This window comes from Nomascus leucogenys, chromosome 14 (assembly GCF_006542625.1).
Source record: "Nomascus leucogenys isolate Asia chromosome 14, Asia_NLE_v1, whole genome shotgun sequence".
Lineage (NCBI taxonomy): Eukaryota > Metazoa > Chordata > Mammalia > Primates > Hylobatidae > Nomascus > Nomascus leucogenys.
In genome coordinates, this window is record NC_044394.1 from 10,585,194 (window position 1) to 10,600,025 (window position 14,832).

Genomic DNA, 14,832 nt, shown 5'->3' on the forward strand with positions numbered 1-14,832 from the left:
TTTTCAGCTAGAAAGTCTGCAAAGAGCTCAGGTCCTTGAGTAAAGATGTTTTTTATGTTTCTCTCATTTGGACTCTTAATTCCTAAAGAGGGTTAACCAGATATTTGTGTTTGTAAAGTCCAAGAACTCTATTGTCTGAGAAAGGGAGTCATCCTAGGCTTCCCCCTCTGTAGTGACATCTGATGTTTCTTTGGCTGTCTGAAATTCAATCTTCCTCCCTAACATCACCCTAACATTTGGGGGGTGAGGATTTTCTTTACTAAATTTTGAGTACTATAAATCGAGATACCTTGTCCTTGCTCCGTGAAAGCTGATGGGGCTCTCAGATGCAATTATATGCTCCTTCCATAAGATCTGTAACTCTTATTGTCTTGGTTATCAAAAGCCAACCCTATGGCTTAAGCTCAGCTAGCTGGGAGTGCCTTTTCTGGGACTTCTCTTTAGTTCTCCTACTATCAAAGCAATTGACTTCAGCTTCCCAGTGACCTCTAAGTCTAGACAGCATTTTCCTGTTTTCTGCCCCACCAAACTCAATATTAAACTTCTTTCCTTCCTACACAAGGTCCTTCCTCCCTCCCACTCGAGTCACAAGTGCAGTGAGACAGGAAAAATCAGTAGGCCCTCTTTCATTCCGGTGGCAGTAGCCCAGTGAAACTGTCAATTAGCTCCTACTGACTTGGCCCCTGTCATTTCTAAGCCCAGTTCTCTACCCTTTCGATCAATTTTTTTAGTTGCCCAATATCCTTATTTTTAAAATTCCCTTTTTGTTTAAGTCAGTCAGATTTGATCTTTATTATTAGCAACCAAAGAACTCTAATTCAATATCCCTTTTCCCACACATTTTCCTCTTCACTCAGTCCTGTTTATTTTAATTCCAGAACAGATCTTGACTCTATTTACTTTTTATACAGCTACTTTGACATCACCTCTAAGCGAAGCTTTTTTTTTTTCTGAGAAGTCTGTCACCCAGGCTAGAGTGCAGTGGCGTGATCATAGCTCACCGGAGCCTCCAACTCCTGGGCTTAAGCAATCTTCGCACCTCAACCTCATGAGCAGCTGGGACCATAGGCATGCGTCACCAAACCTGACTAGTTTTTTGTTTCTTGTTTTGTTTTGTTTTAGATACGGGATCTCACTATGTTGTCCAAGCTGGTCTTAAACTCCTGGGCTCAAATGGTCCTCCTGCCTCAGCTTCTCAAAGTACTGGATTACAGCAGGCATGAGCCACTGCACCTGGCCAAGCTTTTTTTTGATATGCAATCTTTTCTTACCCAGACCACTGCAAGAGCATTCATGCTTCCACTGTTGTCATCTTCAAATCTAATCCATTTTCCATATTGCAAGCACATTGATCTTTTAAAATTCAAATCTAATCATGATATTCTTCAGTCTAAAACTCTTGCTTCCCACTGCTCTTAGAAGAAAATTGAAAATCCTTAAGAAGGCCTGTAACACGATTCATAATCTGGCCCTGGTGACCCCTCCAGCCTTGTTTTACTATATTCTCCCTGCCTGCTCACTGAGCTCCAGCAACTCTGGCCTCCTTTTCATTTCTCTCTTTTTTTTGAGATGGAGTCTCACTCTGTTGCCCAGGCTGGAGTGCGGTGGCACAATCTCAGCTCACTGCAACCTGCACCTCCTGGGTTCAAGCGATTCTCCTGCCTCAGCCTCCTGAGTAGCTGGGATTACAGGTGCGTGCCACCACACCTGGCTAATTTTTGTATTTTTAGTAGGCGACAGAGTTTCACCATATTGGTCAGGCTGGTCTGGAACTCCTGACCTTGTGATCCATCCACCTCGGCCTCCCAAAGTGCTGGGATTACAGGCATGAGCTACTGTGCCCGGCCTCTTTTCATTTCTTGAACACACTAAGCTTTTTCCTATCTCAGGGCCCTCAAAAATGCAGCTCCCTCCACCCAGGCTACTTCTACCCTATCAATTATCTGCCTGCCTGTCTACTCTTCCCGTCTCACCTAAAGTATCGCTAAGGGAGACCTTTTTGGCCTGGCACAGTGGCTCATGCCTGTAATCTCAGCACTTTGGGAGGCTGAGGTGGGCAACTCACTTGAGGTCAAGAGTTCGAGACCAGCCTGGCCAACATGGCAAAACCCCATCTCTACTAAAAATACAAAAATTAGCTGGGTGTGGTGGTGGACACTGTAGTCCCAGTTACTTGGGGGGCTGAGGCAGAAGAATCACTTGAACCCAGGAGGTAGAAGTTGCAGTGAACCAAGATCGAGCCACTGCATTCCAGCCTGGGCAACAGAGCGAGACTCTGGCTCAAAAGAAAAAAAAAAGAGAGGCCTTTTCTTATCTCCTAATCTAAGCACTACTCTTTTCCTTCCGAATAGTTATAATCTTTACATACCTATTTTTAAAATTATTCAGATAATGTCTGTCCATGTACATGACAAGGTACAAGCGATGTCACAATGCTTGTTAGCTTCAAGAGAATGGGAATCAACGTCTGCTTTGCTCACCACTCCATACTGGGTGGATTGCTAGCACCCAGTAGCATGCCTGACTTAATAAAAGTCCTTTAAGAAGCATCTCAATTGAGATGGCTGAATGAATGGATAGGAGTCATCACATCATAATTTCTTCTCCTACCCTCACCATTACTTCCTATACTAAATCAATTACTCAATCAACAAGTCTTTCATTCAGTCTCTAAAGTAAGCCTCTCTTATCATTGCTACAGTTTAGTTCAGACTCTTATCATTTCTCCTCCGGCCTTTGCAATAACTTCCTAACTAGTCGTCTTGTCCCCAGTCTTGTCCTTCTCTCACCTTTCACACTGCAGCTGGAGTGAGCTCCCAAAATCACAAATCTGATCGTATCACCTCTTCACTTACAGTGCTTTGATAGCTTCTCATCATCTGCAGAATGAAGGCCAAATTCCTCATACAAAGCCCTAAATGACTTGGTTCTCTATATAGCTCTAGCTTCTTTCCCTTACTACTCTCTTTAACTTGTGCTCTCTTTCTTTTCCCTTGCAGTTCTCTTGGCCTACGACACTGGTGACACTGTTCTTCACCTCACCAACTCTAACATCCCACAGCGCCCCGTGTCCTAGCACAGTTTATTATGTTGTGTTGAACTTCATCTGTTTATGTATCTGCCTCCATCATTACAATGAAAGTTCCTTGAGGACATGAACTATGTGTTATTCATATTTCTATTATCCTTGTAGGGCCTTTTTCAACCTGCAAATTGCAATCTAGTTGTTGGTCATTAAATCAAATTAGTGGGTTATGGCTAGTATTAGTTTTTAAAAATTATGTGGAAGAGAATAGAAAGTATCAGACTATACCACATATAGTAAGGGTAATTTTGTGTGTGTGTGTGTGTGTGTGCGTGTCTGTGAAACTTTTTTTTCTTTTTTTCTTTTTTTGAGACGGAGTCTCGCTCTGTCACCCAGGCTGGAGTGCAGTGGTGCGATCTATGTACAATGTATTTCTTGCCATAAGATTACAGTAAAAATTTATTTTCTGAGGAACATTATTCTAATATCTAGAATATAGAAGGAGCTAAATAACTGCCCATCTTAAATCTTTTTGGAATGAAGTAGAGGGGAAAACAAATGTGTCTGAATAAACCTAACCTCAGTGAGCACATGATTTCACCTGCTTATCTGACTTCTTACTCTTCAATGCCCAAATTATTTCCATTCATCAAGAAGACATAAAAATCTTAAAAATTTATACCTTTAATAACAGAGCTTCAAAATACATGAAGCAAAACCTGATAAAACTGAAAAGAGAAATAAACAAACCCACAATTATATAAGATATTTCAAAACCCCTCTCTCAATAACCGATATGACAAGTTGACAGAAAAGCAGGAAAGGCACTCAAGACTGAAATAATGTTGTCAACCAACTTGGACAGTCCAACTAACAACAGCAGGATAAATATTCTTTTCAAGTGCTCATGAAACATTTACCAAGAGAGACCATATTCTGGCCCATAAAACAAGTCTCAATAAATTTTAAATGATTTAAGTCATACAAGGTAAGTTTTCTGACCACAGTGCAGTTTAATTAGAAGTCAGTAATAGAAAAAGGTATTTAAAAACGCCTAGGTACTTGGAAATTAAGCAACATTGTTCTAAATAACCAATGAATCAAAGAAGAAATCACAAAGGAAATTAGAAATTATTTTGACTACAGAGAAATTTTTAGGACTAATAGCCTATATTAGGAAAGAAGAAAGGTCTCAAATTATTGACTTCAGCTCATACCTTAAGAAACTGGAAGAGTAAGATCAAACGCAAAGGAAGAAGAAGACAGGAAACAATAAGAGAATAGAAATCAATAAAATGAAAGAGAGTAATGAAGAAAATCCATAAAACCAAAAGCTTATACTTTATGAAAATCAACATGATTGATTAACCTGTAGCCACTCTAATCAAGAAAATAAAAGACACAAATTGCCAAAATCAGGAATAAAAGAGAATACATTACTAAAGATCCTACAGACATTGGAAGAATAATAAGGGAATATTATGAGCAACTTTATGCCCATAAATTTGACAGCTTAAATTAAGTGAAAAAATCCCTTGAAAGACTCAAACAATAAAAGCTCATTCAAGAAGAAACAGATAATCTGAATAGCCCTGTATCTATCCACAAAACTGAAGCTGTTAAAAATAATTTCATAAGAAAACTCCACTGCAAATACTACTTAACATTTAAGGAAGAAATAATATCAATTCTATACATACTCCTTCAGGAAAGTGAAGAGTGGGAACATTTCCCAGCTCATTCTATGAAGCTAGTGTTACCTTGATATGAAAACCATCAAAGATATCACAAGAAAAGAAAACTACAGACCAATATTCCTCATGAACAAAGTTGTAAAAATTCTAAATAAAGTATTAGGAAGTCAAATCCATCAATGTAAGAAGAATACATCATAATAAAGTTGGGTTTATCCCAGGAATGCAAGAATGGTTTAATATTAAAAAAAATTGATGTGAATCATCATATTAACAAACTGAAAAAGAACCATAGATCATCTCATAGACACAGAAAAAGCAATTGACAAAATCCAACACATATTCCTGATTTAAAAAAAAAAACTCAGCAGATGAGAATAGAAGAAAATTTCTTCAATTTAGTAAAAGGCATTCACAAAAATATCCTTCTAACATCATACTTAATGAGGAATGATGGAATGCTTTCTCCCTAGAATTAAAAACCAGACAAGTTTGTCTCCTATCACCATGCCTATTTAACATTGTACTAGTGGTTTTAGCCAGTGCAATAAACAAGAAAAGGAAATAAAAAGCATCCGGTTAGAAGGGAAGTTCACAGATGATGTGATCATCCATGTAGAATATCCAATGCAATATACACAGTTCTACTAGAACTAACATGAGTCTATCAAGGTGACAGGACACAAGAGCAATATACAAAAATCAACGATATTTCTATATACTAATAACAATCAGAAATTGTGATAAAAAACAACATATTTGCAACACAAACACAATATACTTATAAAAATATGGAACATTTAAGAATAAATTTGATGAAAGATTTACAAAAATGTAAAAGGCCTGTACTATTAAAACTACAAAATATTTTTGAGAGGGCTGGGTGCAGCGGCCCACACCTGTAATCCCAGCACTTTGGGAAGCTAAGCTGGGAGGATTGCTTGAGCCCAGAAATACAAGACCAGCCTGGACAACATAGCAAGACCTCGTCTCTACTAAAAATAAAAATAAATAAATAAATAAAAAGCCAGGTGTGGTGGTGCATACCTGTAGTCCCAGCTACTTGGGAGGCTGAAGTGGGAGGATTGCTTGAGCCTGGGAGATGGAGGCTGCAGTGAGCCATCTTCATGCCACTGTACTCCAGCCTGGGCAACAGAGTGAGCCCCTGTCTCAAAAAAATAAAAATAAACATTGCTGACAGAAATTAAGACCCAAATAATGGAGAGATATACTTTGTTCATACATTGGATGACCCAATATTTTAAAGATATCAATCTTCCCAAAGTGATCTTAATCAAAATTACCATGAGCTTTTTAGTGTTCATTAATAGACAAACAAATTCTAAAATTCATATGGAAATGTCAAGGACCTAGAATGGTCAATGCAATTTTTATAAAGAAGAACAAAGTTGGAGGATTAACACTATCTGATTTCAAGACTTAAAAAGATATAACAGTCAAGATAGTGTGGTATTGTAAGTATAGACAAGTAAGTGGAACAGGATATAGAGTCAGAAATAGACCCACACATATATGGACAACCTTTTTTTTTTCTTGAGACAAAGTCTCACTCTGCAGCCTTGACCTCCTGAGCTCAAGTAATTGTCCTACCTCAGCCTACCAAGTAGCTGGAACTACAAGGCACATACCACCATACCTGGCTAACTTTTTGTATTTTTTGTAGAGACAGAGTTTCACCATGTTGCTCAGGCTGGTCTCAAACTCCTAGGCTCAAGCGACGCTCCTGCCTCAGCCTCCCAAAGTGCTGAGATTAAAGGCATGAGCCACCATGCCTAGCCTGGACATCTTATTCTTGACAAAGGCACAAAACCAATCCAGTGGAGAAAAGATACTAATTTCAATAAATGTTGCTGGAATAATTGGATTCAAAAAAAATAAAATTGGACTCATACCTCATATCACATGCAAAAGTTACCCCAAAGTGCATCATAGACTTTAAATTATAAGACTTCTAGAAGAAAATACAGGAGAAAAATATCTGTAACCTAGAGTGAAGCAAAAATGTCTTAGATATGATACCAAAAGTATGATCCATATTGACAAATTTGATTCATCAAACTTAAAATTTTCTGTTCTTCGAAAGCCATTGTTAATAGAATGAAAGGTCACAGACCGGAAGAAAATATATACAAGTCATATATCTGATAAAGAACTTGAATCCAGAATATATAAAGCACTCTTAAAACTCAACAACAAACAAACAAACCAGTTTTTTAAATGAGCACGAGATTTGAACAGACCCTTCACCAAATAAGATCTATGGATGATCTATAAACACGTGAAAAGATGCTCAATATCATAGTCATTAGAGAAATGCAAATTAAAATCACAATAAAATGTTACTACATACCCACTAGAATGGCTAAAATCAAAAAGACTGTGCATACCAAGCATCGACAAAAATGTGGAGGAACTTGGCCAGGCGTGGTGGCTCAGGCCTGTAATCCCAGCACTTTGGGAGGCCGAGGCGGGCGGATCACGAGGTCAGGAGATCGAGACCATCCTGGCTAACACAGTGAAACCCCGTCTCGACTAAAAATACAAAAAATTAGGCAGGCGTGGTGGCGGGCGCCTGTAGTCCCAGCTACTCAGGAGGCTGAGGCAGGAGAATGGCGTGAACCCCCATTGGGCAAAGCCTGCAGTGAGCCGAGATTGCGCCACTGCACTCCAGCCTGGGCGACAGTGAGACTCTGTCTCGAAAAAGTAAAAATAAAAATAAAAATGTGGAGGAACTTAAACTTTTATATCTTCGCTGACAGGAATGTAAAATGGTACAATCACTTTGGAAAACAGTTTGACAGTTTCTAAAAGGGTCAAACATACACCTACCATATGATTCAGCCATTTCACTCCTAGGTATTTACCAAAGGGAAATGAAAGGTTCCATCCCTACAAAGATTTGTACGTGATCATTCATAGCAGCTTTGTTTGTTATAACAAATAACTGGAAATTACCCAAGTGTCCATGAACATGTGGACAAATAAACAAATTTTGCATATCCATACAATGGAATAGTACTGAGCAATAAAAGAAAGTAAACTATTGTTACATGCAACAACATGGATGAAATTTCAAAATAATTATGCTGAGTGAAAGAAGCTAGACAAAAAGGAATACATACTGTATGACTGTATGACTCCATTCATATAAAATCCTAGAATATGCAAACTAATCTATGGTGACAGAAAGCTGACCAGTGGTTGTTTGGGGACCTAGGGGTAAGGGGTTGCAGAAAAAGAGGTGGGAGCGGGACCTACAAAGAGGCATGAGACAACTTTTTGAGATGATGAATGGCCTCATGGGTTACAAATATGTCAAAACTTGTCAGATTATATAGTTTAAATATGTACAGTTTAATGTATGTTAGTTATATATCAGGTCAGGTGCGGTGGCTCATGCCTGTAATCCCAGCACTTTGGGAGGCCAAGGTGGGCAGATCACTTGAGGCCAGGAGTTCAAGACCAGCCTGGCCAACATGGTGAAACCCCATCTCTACTAAAAATACAAAAATTAGCCAGGCATGGTGGTGTGCACCTATAGTCCCAGCTACTCAGGAGGCTGAGGCAGTAGAATCGCTTGAACCCAGGAGATGGAGGTTGCAGTGAGCTGAGATCACGCCACTACAGCCTGGGCAACTCCCAAGTAGTTGAGACTACAGGCACTCGCCACCACACCCGGCTAATTTTTGTTATTTTTAGTAGAGATGGGGTTTCACCATGTTGGCCAGGCTGGTCTCAAATTCCTAACCTCAGGTGATCCACCCACCTCGGCCTCCCAAAGTGCTGGGATTACAGGCGTGAGCCACCATGCCCGGCGTAAGATTTTTAACTTATAACAATAAAATAGGATTTGTATTTTATCTAAGTGGCAGGTATTGGAAACATTATCCACAGAGCAAGTGAAAAGTGTGGAGTACTCTCGCACACTGTTGTTAGCAGTGGAAATTTGCATACTGATTGGTATTACTCTCACAGCAATTTGGCAAGATACATAAAATTATAAAATATCTCAACACTTAAATCCAATAATTTGCATTTTTAGGAATTTACTCCAAAAAAATCACCATTTTGTTTATAATCACTCCAAATTGGAAACAACTGAAATGTTCATCCACAGAGAGTCTCACTAAAGAAATTGTGGTTTACCTTTGTGTTGTTTCACTATGACCAAAATACCATGTCATCTTAAAAATTACAAAGAGCTATATTATTGACCTGGAAAGATATCTATTAAGTGAAAAAAAAGATGGTTTGCAAAGTACTATGCATAAGTATAACTAAATTTAAAAAGTAGTTTGTAAAAAATATCCTGGAAGGATATACAGCAGAGTGTTATTAATAACAATGGTTTTCTCTGGGTATGGTGACTCACGCCTATAATCCCAACACTTTGGGAGGCCAAGGCGGGTGGATCACTTTAGCTTAGGAGTTCGAGACCAGCCTGGCCAACATGGTGAAACCCTATCTCTACTAAAAATTAGCTGGACGTGGTCTGGCCACCTGTAATGTTAGCTACTCAGGAGGCTGAGGCAGGAGAATCGCTTGAACCCAGGAGGAGGAGGTTGCAGTAAGCCCAGATCTCACTCCACTGCACTCCAGCCTGGGCGACAGAAAGAGACTGCGTCTCAAAAAAAAAAAAAAAAAAAAAAGAAAAAAATCCATATAGTGAAAGATCCGCATTTTAGAAAAAAAAAAAAATCTGATCTCAAGTTATTCAATAAGAATTTTATGGCTGGGCGTGGTGGCTCACAACTGTAATCCCAACACTTTGGGAGGCCAAGGGGGGTCGATCACCTGAGGTCAGGAGTTCGAGAATAGCCTGGCCAACATGGTGAAACCCTGTCTCTACTAAAAATACAAAAATTAGCCAGGCATGGTGGCGGGTGCCTATAATCCTAGCTACTTGGGAGGCTGAGGCAGGAGAATCGCTTGAACCCGGGAGGAGGAGGATGCAGTGAGCCGAGATTGCACCACTGCACTCCAGCCTGGGCAACAAGAGTGAAACTTCATCTCAAAAAAAAAAAAAAGAATTTTGTAATAAAATTCTTAATAAAACTCGTTTCTACCTGGGTTTTTAAATGTTCTAATTTGTTCATTAAAGCTTCTAGAAAGTGCTGCTTCTATTGAAAAATCAGGAATAATTTTCCTGAATGGTGATTTTTTTTCCCTCTTTCTAGGCAGTGGTTCCTAACCAAAGAGTTTTGAGCATGAAAAGTACAAGAGCTTGTATAACCAGCCCTGAGTAAAATACATCTATCATCACTTCATGAGATGACTTCCCACTAAACAAACACCTGGGCTAAGAAAATTAATGGATAAACCAATATTGCAAGCCTGGGCTACATTCATATGTATTGGATTAGTTTATATTCACATCATTATTTCTTGTTGAAAAGTATTCCACTTAAATAGTTTAAAAATTTGCTTTCACGAGATATTGTCATGTCTAAACATACACTGAACATACTCTGGATAATGTTACACAAAAGTTGTGAAACTCTGTAATCATTTTTGAAAGGATACTGTATAATAATTAATTGTGCTGTATATTTACACATGAAAACAAAGCACTATAAGGGATACTAGTTGTTAGAGTGATGTGTCTCAAAGCAAATCATCTTCAAATTGTAAAAATTCACACTGGGGAATGTTGGCAAGATCAAGACATTATTAAAGATAATAATAAGTTATATGTCAAATGCGAACTGCATCATTTCTCTGCACCAAATTTTACCACACAGCTGCCTATGACAATTTCAACAAAACACCCAAACACATTATAAATCATGCACCCCCCCACACACCCTCTTAAGCAAAAACATCTACCAAGTATACAATCAAATTAAAACTGTAGAAGAGATTTATTAGCTTGTAGATGTTCCTAATTATTCAAAAAACTTGTCTGACGTTCAATAGCAACATCATTCAAGAGCACAGTTCAATCTTAGGAAAGGGAATCCAGTCATTAAACTGATCACAGAGAATGTTTATTAAGTCTATGTTCCAGGGCAAAGCAAACTTTGGGGAAATAGGCTGGGTTTTATTCTATAATGCACACAATAGGTCTCAGTCTTTGCTGCTATCTAGAAGGCTTGCTACACACAGGAGATACAGTCATACAGCAGGTATACCAGGAAAGGGGCAACAAGGAGGGAAAGGGGGTAAGATTTATTACCTTCAATTATTTTTGTTCAAAACTTTCCTCAGGGCACAGGCACATAATATATCGTACTTTCCATTACTTAGTACAAATGTAAAACATATCTAAAAAACACATTTCATCTTCATAACATATTAAAATAACAAGTGGGATGTCATGACGTTAATTTGACAGATGGACTGTCATTTGGCAATGTTGTACAACATTAGTTAACAGCAAATTAATATCATCGTATCCAATTTTTCTTAACAGCTAGAAGCTATCAGATTGGAAAAAAAATTAGTAAACAAATCTTTGATTTGTTTCAGGGGCGAAATAGCTAGCTAAAATATGCAAATGCAATTCACGTATAATTTTAATATAGCTACCTTTTACAAACTTAAAGACAAATGGTAAATAGTCTAAAAACTCTGATCTCAGAATCTGCCCCCTCAACTTTATTGTTCACTAAGGTATTGATTTTTTCTGACAAGTTCGCTTGTACATTACGAATTGACTCATAAAAATTTTCAGCATATTGTACTGGGTTTACTATAGCCATCCTTACTATATATTAAGACCAGTATCTTTTCATCAACACCAGCTGTTAAGCAAACTCAAGTGACACAGTAGATTCATGATTACTTCACAGAAGAGAAAGCAAAAATAGAGTGGCATAAATTTAATTTCATTACACTTTGGCATTTAAAGCCATATTTTATACCCCACTGACCACAAAGGACTTCTCTATTGTAAAAAAATCTTGCTCTATACAATGCCAATAACAACACCATTTACCAAATGCAGGTTCATTTTAGTTTAAATTCTTTACCAAATTTTGTTGTATCTGAAATAATTTTAATAGTACTGAAATAACACGAGAAAATTATGTCTTGCAAATTTATCCTCACTGATAAGGTATTCTGCAGGTCATTTCTGTTAAGATTTTTTTCTTTACCTAGTACATAAAGGGTAGGAACAAAAGAAGAAAGAAAACTTCCAGCCTGATATCAGGGTTGGAGTCAAAACATCAGGTTAACTTTATCTGGCTCTTGGAGCAGTAACTGCAAGGGTTGCAAAAACGTGGCTTTAAATCTTTAGTAGCTACATTCTAGAAAAACATAAAACAGTGATGTTATAACATTAAATTGACCTGCTTCTTATATGCTTTTTAGCTAATAAGTTATAATTTCCTAGTGGAAACAAGAAAGACCTGATTTCAGGAATGATTGTATGAAACTTTAGGAAGGAATTTACATGCTTTTTGTGAATTCTACTTCCTTTGAAGAGCTAACTCATTCCACACCAATACCATATAACTTATTTCTCCAGGCTTTTTATGTATGTTAATTTGGTCATCCCAACTGGATTTTATATTCCTTGAAACCAGGGGCCATGGCTTAAACTTCCTCTTTATTCTCTTATTAGCATAGTGCTAAGCAAATAGTATGTACTCAAAAAATACCTGATTGTGAAATTCTAGCAATGTTTATCTGTTTTTAAAAATCTAGCTGTATTGGGCCAGGCGTGGTGGCTCACGCCCATAATCCCAGCCCTTTGGGGGGCTGAGGCAGGTGGATCACCTGAGGTTTGGAGTTCGAGATCAGCCTGGCCAACATGGTGAAATCCCGTCTCTACTAAAAATACAAAAATTAGTCGGGCATGATGGCAGGAGACTGTGGTCCCAGCTACTCAGAAGGCTGAGGCAGGAGAATCACTTGAACCTGGGAGGCAGAGGTCGCAGTGAGTCAAGATTGTGCCATTGCACTCCAGCCTGGGGGACAAGAGCAAATATTCCATCTCAAAAGGAGAAAAAAAATCTAGCAAAATCTAGCTGTATTTGTTTTGCCCTCATAACCCAATTTTATTAGCTGTCTGTCTGCCTTTTCTGTTTATGACTTATTCTGAGTCTCATTTTTTTCTTCATTTTATCTGTTACTCACCCCACTGCCCTGAACTTCTCTTTTTCTTTCTCTTCCCACTCCCAGGAGATACTATCTGTCCAAGTACATATATATATATATATACACACGCACACGCGCACACACACACATATATATCCAAGTACATATATTTTTCCAAGTACGTATATATGAGTACATATATATACACACACAATCGTAAATATGCAACATACTTTTAAAAATTATGTAATATTATAATTTTATACATTGATAATTTAGAGTTTTATATATAAACAGTAAGTATACTTTGTTCCTATCTTACTGGTTTAAAAGAAAGCTAGAAAACAGGCTGGGTACAGTGGCTCACGCCTGTAATCCCAGCCCTTTGGGAGGCCAAGGAGGGTGGATCATTTGAGGTCAGGAGTTAGAGACCAGCCCGGCCAACATGGTGAAACCCTGTCTCTACTAAAAATACAAAAATTAGTGGGGCGGCGGTGGCGCACACCTATAATCCCAGCTACTCAGGAGGCTGAGGTGGGAGGATTGCTTGAACCCAGGAGGTCGAGGGCGCAGTAAGCCAAGATTGCGCCACTGCACTCCAGCCTGGGCAACCGAGTGAGACCTTGTCTCAAAAAAAAAGAAAAGAGAAAGCTAGAAAACTAAATAAAGATTTTTTAGGTTATCTTAAATTGATTTTTCTCCCTAAAATAACTGATCGTTTCTTCTAGTGGTTTGTCTACATTATCCCAAAATACAGCAATAATTTCAATCAAGTATCGCATTCTCTACTTAAAATATTTAATTTTACTAATTTCTTGAAAACTGTATTTTGCAGCATTTGCCAGTTCCATTGGAAAAAAGTGGTTGTTACTGACAAAAGAGGATTTTTAAAAATCATTCTTGATTTTTTATAGTGGTGGTAGCAATCCTATCTCCACTCAATGCTCAGTCATTCCTAGGTTATGAAGCTTTGAGATTTCTGATTATTTTGGGAGAAGTACATCTACTATAGTAATTGATACACAGAGAAGTACATCTAGTATAGTAATTGATACTACATATAGAATTTAGTAGGAAACCTAAATTCAATTCATACCCTCATAATAAAAACAGAATGGTGGTCTAGTTTCCATATCTTTAAGATCTGAACTGTGTCATTCATTCATTATTCATAAAGAAATGTATTGTGCCAGTTAGTGTAATATTAACAAAAGGTAAAAAATATCTAGTAATATGATATATGTAATGCAATTATTATACTACCATTTGAACATCAAAATATTTCAGAGAAAATTTTATTCTGTAATTTGAACTATACTATAGATAGGTACTTTGGGCAAAGGCTTATGGAAAGTCAATATTCAGATTTGAGATTTTGGCATTAACAATGTGTGGCTGAAGAAACAAATTAATCTGTGTGTTAGTAAATTGCAGTAACATAGGTATTTTAAATACAAGTTGGCTAATGGTAACAGTTTTCTATGGGTAAAAACTGCCTATTTCAAGTACCCTGAATGGTGTTTATTGCCTTTGTGAAGTATAAGGTTTTAAAAAAATCTAAAACTGGAATAGAATATTATTATTTATTACTTTTGACACAGGGTCTCACTCTGTCACCCAGGCTGAAGTGCAGTGGCATGATCACAGCTCACTGCAGCCTCAACCTCCTGGGCTCCAGAGATCCTCCCACCTCAGCCTCCCGAGTAGCTTGGACCACAGGCAACGCACCATCACACCAAGCTAATTTTTGTATTTTTTCTAGAGACAGGGTTTCACCATGTTGCCCAGGTTGGTCCCAAACTCCTGGGGTCAAGCCGTCCTCCTGCCTCAGCCTCCCAAAGTACTGGTAATACAGGTGTGAACCACCATGCCTGGCCCAGGACATTATTTTTTATTTTTTATTTTTTTTTAACTGCTCCTTGTGGAGCAGGACTACCCCATAGGCAGTGTGCCCAGAATAGCCCAGAACATTCTTTCCATGATTCTGTATCAAATAAGTAACTAGCTATTACGAATCTTTAAACTTACCTTAAGTGTAGGTGCAGAAAG